Below are 7,791 nucleotides of genomic sequence, written 5' to 3' on the forward strand. Positions count from 1 at the left end.
ATAGTTGTAATCTAAATAAATCCTACCCAACTGTCCATTTAATTTAGTGTTTTATTATTGATAAACACAAATACACGCTGTCAATAATGAGCTATTCGAATTTAGTTTAGTTTAAAAACAAACTGGTTATAAACATACTTTTTTCTAGTGAAGTTTTGCAAAAAATAACTTATTTTAAACAGTTTCGGTATTTAAAAAAAAGTGGCAATGTTGAAAAAATTAGAAGGATAAACAGAATTTTGTTTGGGTTATGTCTTATCACTCTTATTTAGCATTCCTCACAAACCTTTTTGAAAATAATAGAGTTTTTTCAATGCAATGGTCCATCCATGAATTAAAATGACATTTGTCTACTAAGTTTCATAAAAATAATGTCAGAAAGCTATTTTATTTGTTTGGTGTTTCACATTGATAATGTTTTCATTGATTTTGATTGATTCAATGTTGATGTGAATGTTTTAAAATCTTCCTTATACCTTTCAAACGAAATAAAATTCAAACTAGAGTTCACATGGAAGCTCTTACCATGGTTAAGACCACAGATTATGTGATAATTTAATATGGTACAGTAGACTGAGTCGATTTGGTGTCATTTTTGAATTTCTCAAACTCTGTGGTTTGAAAAGTTTCGTTTTGGTCCAAAACTCATCCATGATTTATTGCCGAGTTTAAAGTAACATTTACAGGAGTAAATTTCAGCTTTAGTTTTGTATGAGGAAATTGATTATGAAGGCCAAATTAAAGCCAGTCGCAGGCTACATATTTCCCGCAGGTCATGGTTTCGCAACCATGAGCCAAAGGGTTCAATTGACACCAAAATTTATTTCGTAAAACCATGTACAAGTTCAAACCATGTATAAGTTCAATTTTCATTGTGAAAAATTGTAAAATCATGACCATGACAATATGATGTCTTCCTTCCAACAATGATTTATAACCAAATCATTTATCGTAACTCAACTAACTCAACAAATCGCATCTAGTTGTATAATGAAACCACCACTCTTCATTGCACCACAACTTGTCAATAATTTAGTAGCAATGAATTGCTACATAATTACCCTGCCAGCCAGGGAGCTTGTAGCTTTCATCAGAACCACCACTATCATCATCATCTGGAGCATCGAGTTTCTCGGAAAGAACGAAAAACGACGCCAAAAACAACAACAATAACGAAAACAACCTCATGGCAGTGAAGTCCCTGGCTGGAGTCTGCCTCATGATGATGACGATGATGATGCACCCATAATGAACTGATAAATTACCGTTTCGTTTTCTGGACTATCGCTTCAAGCTTTACTATGCAGATAGTTTGCAACTGCAATGGTTACTTTGGAACTTTGAACCATCAGATTCAACAATGAAGTTGCTCAACAGATTTTACTTTTTTGTTTAGAATCTGTATGTAATTTTTTGAATTTTCCATCGCGAGTTTCCACATGTTTATTTTGACTAAACTTACTGAATGACCATTTAAATTACCTCCTCTACCGATCATAAATTTAAATCATAACGTTGTTATTATACATTTTTTCTACTGAATCAAAGCAATCGAACGATTCCTTGTTTGTTAGTTTTATTGTTTTATTTATTTGGATTTTAAGCCTCTTGGTTTATTCATCCCATGCGATCGATTCCCTTTAATAAAATAAAATTAAAGGGAATTCCTTTCGATTGCTTTGATTCAGTAGAATTTTTCAACCAAGTAGGCTCAACACATATTAGACACATTTTCAAACAAACAGGTTCGTCCAGTAATGTTATGTTTTGAATACAAAAAAAGCATTTCCATTAAAACCTAACTTTCTAAAATATATTGTCTTTCTCAAGAAGTTTTCAGCATAGAAGTAAAACACCAAAATTTCATTTCAAATCAATAAGCACCACCTTAAGGAAGCTAAATTTAAACATGTCATGATTGAGTGAAACCCCAACGGGCTTATGAAAACGAAACAGCGCACACATTTCGATCCTGAACGGAAGAAGGAACTAGTTCATAAATTTCCAATGAACCAGCTATTCGTGTGTGAATCGTCGTTTTTCGTGTTTTCAATTTTCAAATTGACACACAAACGTCACAATTTCTAGACCCGCTGCTGTTGATTAGTGAATAATAAATTATCGGTCGATTCAAACGTGGTCCTGTCAATCGTAATTTTCATTATTATGTTCCGTTGTTGAAATTTGTGGATGTTGATAACTGAAAGTGCTCTTCTCAATCGTGAAAACAGTCAAAATGCTACGTTTCATTTTTCAAAGAGCTTTTGATAGATCCACAACTTATATAGATAAGATATAGTTTAAGGTAGTCGGATTGCCCAGTTTAATCCGGGTTTGCCAGGATATTTAATACAAAATTTATGAACAGTCCAGCTCGGCCCCGTTGCTCGAATTTCATTGAAAAAGCCCGTTTTTTCACTTTTTTGGCAAATCAAACAAAAAAAAAAAACAAATTGAATTGTCAATTTTTTATATTTATGCTTGCAAAATGAAATTTCCATCAAGTTTTGATGGAAAAGATTTTTTTTCAATTTTTTTTTGTGATTTTTGTTGAGTAATTTCTGCGTTTTGACAAATTTTGCCCGGATATTTCCCGGATTTTTGGTCTTCAATTTTGAAATCTAATGCCCGGACTCTGCCAGGTTTTTATATAAAATTGCCCGGATTTTCCGACCCGAATACGTGCATATAAAATTTTTCAACCTTAATTGAAGCACATTTAAGTGTATAAACCATGCTTCATTTTAAGGCAAACTTTTACGTAGATCTCAAAGCAGTGTACAGTTTTCATACAGAATACAGGGAAATCGACATTGTATCTGAACAACTTTCCCTACAAAACAAGGGTCAAATAACAACTGAGTAGACAGCCTTTGGAAACTGAGATCATTTTCAAACTAAATCTATCATAAGGTTGCAAGATTGTCTGGTTTTATCCGGGTTTGCCCAGACATGTAAAACAAAATTTGTAAACAGCCTGACCCGGCCCGATGGCCCGGATTTCATTGAAAAAGCCCAGATTTTTCCCGGATCTATTCACTTTATTTTACAAATGCATTTTTAAAATGAATTACGTTGAAATTTTTTTATGCATCAAATTTTGAGTAATTCTAATTTTTGGGTTCCGACAATATTTACCCGGATATTTCCCGGATTTTTGATAGTCAATTTTGAAATCTTATGCCCGGAATTTTCCAGGTTTTTATAAAAAATTTCCAGGGCTTGTTCATCTCAGATACGTGCTGACAATTTTTTAGCAACCTTAACCTATCTGCGACCTTTGAACGAACTGAACTTTCAGTTTATAAAAGCAGTTCAGAATCATTTTTGTATTCTTGTATATTAAGTAATTAGTTATTTCAGATCCGTGCTGGTTTACTGAAAAAAATCTAAGTTTTTGAATTCTAATCTGTTTTTTTCTGACTCAAAATAAACCCAGAATTTTTGTTTCACCATTTCACGTTATTTTAATGAAGAAATAAGTATTTTGGTAAAGAAATACAGCTCAAATATCAAATTTCTTAGTTCTAGAAGAGCATCTCTTTAAACCCCCTTTTCAAACCTTTGAAAACCGTTGGAATACTAGAAAACTCCTTAAAATGCAGTTATCTATTCAAATAATTCGTAGAAGCATTATTATTCACTTTTACACAGTAAATTTAAAAAAATAAACTTGTATTTGTTGAAAACACAAGTGGTATAATTTTTATTTCGCGCCCTTCTTTACATATTTTTTGTCCTCAACGCCAATTGCTGTGTCCAAAAAAGTAAACATATGCTTGATTTATCCGTTAAACAATTCAAAACAATTTGTAGAAGAAAATTTTGGTGATTTTCAACCATTCATATTTTATCAAACAAAACACATACTGGTACTATTCTTATTTCGATCAATGTAGAATGTAAAAAAAAATCACACAATTTTTTAGAATTTTGATAGCTTTACAACTATTTGTAACATAACTAAATAACGCCTGAAAATTTGATATCACATTTTTTTTTTACAAATTCATCAACTTTGATCAAGACTTAAATTTTTTTGACATGTGCTTAAAAAAATCCAATATTAAATTCGATTTGAAATTGACCCTCGAGACACATTTGTGCGGCCCGCTAAGCTATCCTAAAATTGAATTTATTACTTTTTTTCTTTGATTGATTGTTAATCATCATTAAATACCTAAAATTAAAAAAAAATCAATAACTTGATCAAATCTTGTTCACTTGTTTGCAGTTGCATTTCTCCCAAAATCATCCAGATTATTAACTTTTGCACCATTGTGTTTTTTAAAAGTCAATATTTAACTAAATACCACTTTAAAATTCAAATCCATGAAAGCGGGTTGGGAAAGCAAACTAAAAATCGAAACGCTACAGATTATCACAGGTATTTCGAAGTCCGTTCTTGAGACCATCATTATTTTTCGTTTCAAGCAATGAAAAAATTGCATGATAAATATGCTCAGCAGATTAATTTTTTGAAAACCATTGCTTCAAATTTGGGAAAAGGCTAAGCCCGGAAGGAAAATAATAAAACCGCATTAACAAGTGGATTTTTTGCTCTTGAATTTCGACGGTAATGAGGAAACTTGAATAATAAAGACTGGGTGAACTATTTTAGATATTTTATCGACATGACTCAGCATCTAACTCTCCGACAAGCATGCTAAATTTTCTTACAAAAAGAATATCATATCTTTTTGAAAAATTTTGCAGATCGCCTTCTTTATCATTTTTTGACAGCGTATAATTTCTTAGTTATTTATTGCAAAAGTTAGAACGATACATGAACCAGTAGATTAACTAGAAGCGTTTTCATGGGACTAAAAAATTATGATATTTTTAAATTTTTAGGAGACTTGATCCTTTAATCAGAGTGCCCTAGGCTTGGGCAAAAAGCAGGGAAAATCAAAAGATAAAAGCATTGCATACTTTAAGGCGCAATTTTCTCATTTCCAGATAAAAGCACTTTTCCAGTCTTTTTTGTCCGGAAAATATAATTAATTTGAGTCATTTGACTTGAAAATAAGCAATCCACATTAGCAAGGTCAAAAGATTTTCATGAATCAGCTTTTTGAAAGCCTATCTCAGTCAGATAAACCATTAAATCTGTAAAAAAAAACTAGAATCAAGAATTTAAAAACCTGTAGCATTATAAATTTTTCACTGTTTGTAGAATTTTTTATGGCAAAGGCAATTTGATGGGGTGAAGAAAGAATAAATTAAATTTAAGCAAGGCATTTAAGCATTTCCGGCATTTAAGGACCAAAGAAGGCTCTAGGTTCAAAGTAGGGTCACTCAGCCTACATAAATTTGTTGATAAGCTTGCCATATTGCCGTAAGATGCAAAAAAATATATATTGTGATAACTCAACTACAGTGTTTAGTTTGAATTTTCAATAGTTGTGAATGAATCTGACAGAAACTGGACTTTTCCCAGATTTTTGGCTAAACGGACCGGACCGCACTTTTCCTTAATTTTAGAACTGAATATTTGGACATGCCCAGACGAAGCTAGGCAATCTAGCAGATTTATTTGATGATGTTTTATACCAATTTTGATATAACATTGACTATGTTATATTTTTATGTAAGATTTTTGTTAATTTGAGCAAGGTTGCCGAAATCACAGAAAAATCTGCAATTCCACAGAATTTTGAGCAAATTTTCATCACAGAATCTGTGTCACAGAACACAGAATTTAGGGAATATTCACAGGTTTCACAGATTTTTTTTAAATTTTGTGCGTTTTTCCTAAATTTTAATTTTTGAATTCAATATAAATTTTAGATTTCTAAGTTTAGATTGGAAGAATATGATAAGATTCGTAATATTGATCGTTTTTGCTCAAAAAATATGGAACAAATTTTTCATTAAAATTCAATGAAACTTGAGGAAATAGCGTCACAGAAAACCATCACAGAATTTTTAGGTAAAATCACAGAAACTCAGAATTTTTCTTTGCCAAAACACAGAATTTTTTTCGGCAACCTTGAATTTGAGTTCCAAATGATTTATGTTATCTAAATTTGTTCATTTTCTGAGAATTTGTCAACCATTTTTTCTTCAATATTTTAAAGATCAGTTGAAACTGAAAATTCCAAACAGGATTATTCTGTACGTTCTTGTTTAAATGTGGGAAAATTTTATCCTTACTACTAAATCCTCATAACAATAAATACGGTGATAAGTAAATTAGCAGTAAACCTTGGTAGGATTTTTTTGTTTCGATTTTACTGCCCTTCCAAGCAAGACTGCGCCATGTGAAAATTTTCGTTAAATTTATGGCTCTTCCAAAAAAAAGCATGTTGGTAACTGAAATTGGCAAATTTACATTTGAATCTGTACTAACTTTTTGATTTTTCTGAAAGCAGAAGATAATCGTCAAAAACGCTGTGCGACATTTTTGCGTAGACTATGAGCGTGTGTTTGTATGGGAAAACTGTCATAAGCCCTTTTTTCTCCTTGTTATTGTGCGGGAATGGGATGGTTTTTAAAGTTTTCCAGAGAAAAATTATATTTGAGCGTTTAAACTGTTCGTTGCTAAAGGTTTACGGTTCGGAGTCAAGCTTAATGAACAGTGGCAGTGATGAAGATTTCATCGTATTCGATGATGCGGAAATCAGAACCCAAGTAACCAAAAGTACCATAAAACAGGCTCATAAAAGCTAATTCAGCTTTGTTTAGCGAATGAAAAGCATTCTTCTCAGCCTTAAATTTAAGTTCTTATCGATACTTCCAAAGTTCATAGTTGAATCTGAGTAGAAGGATTTTCAGCCTCCACATGAGACCTCGAAAAATGAAGATTAATGAAAAAAAATAATCTTATTTTTTCTTGCTATGGATTTTTGCACTTATTTATTTTAATTTTTGTTTCCGACCGTAATTGATGTTTTATAGTAATATTGGCTATTTTTCGGTCTAGGAATTCAATCAAACAACTTAGTTTCAAACTCAGTTGTTTTATTGAATCCCTAAACCGAAAAATAGCCAATATTACTATAAAACTTATTTTAATTTAATTTCGCTTTGAATGTGAATGAATTTTATACTTACTTGAAAAATTTCCATGCTTGAAGATTTGAACCTGAACCAACGAGGTGAGAACTGAGCACGCTACCTATGTACCATGGCCGTCGCTTAAAATTCTGTTATTTTAAACCTTAATATAAAATAAACTTAGAATTGTCGCCTTTTCAAAACAGGCAATATTAAAAAATGTAAACATTCGTACGTATTCACCAAAGCATGTATAAACTTTTTCCAAAACAAACTAGGAGGAATTGGAATTGAACGTGAGTAATTTTATGTTTCAAGCTGTTTTTTGTTATTCATTTTCTTACCAATTTTGGATTAATAAATAAAGAGCGCTTCCATGTGGTTGTACATGAAGGTTTTTCTCAATCACGGCAATGAAGATTGGGATATGTTTCTTCTATAGAAAAGGGATAGAGAAATTTCGAGTCCAGTCATTCGTAGGCAAATTTTTATTATAATTTTCTTAAGATGCGTTCTATGAACCGTTTTTTAGAGTGTAAAACTGATTTTCATAAGAGTCCTATGAAATTCTTCCAATTTTCAAAGTAAGTTCTTATGAAAACTTAAAAAAGCGGCATACAAATAATAAACACATTCATTACAATTATTTTTCATCGTCATACGAGGCTTCAAACAGTAGTGAAGCTAGTATAGTTTGCTAAAAGTTAAAAGTTATTTTCTTATTCTAAATGGTAAGTTTTTTTGTAAACGTTGACATTATTTGTAAATTTAAAAACATTTTTTTGTTTGCTT

This window comes from Uranotaenia lowii, chromosome 2 (genome assembly GCF_029784155.1).
Source record: "Uranotaenia lowii strain MFRU-FL chromosome 2, ASM2978415v1, whole genome shotgun sequence".
Taxonomy (NCBI): domain Eukaryota; kingdom Metazoa; phylum Arthropoda; class Insecta; order Diptera; family Culicidae; genus Uranotaenia; species Uranotaenia lowii.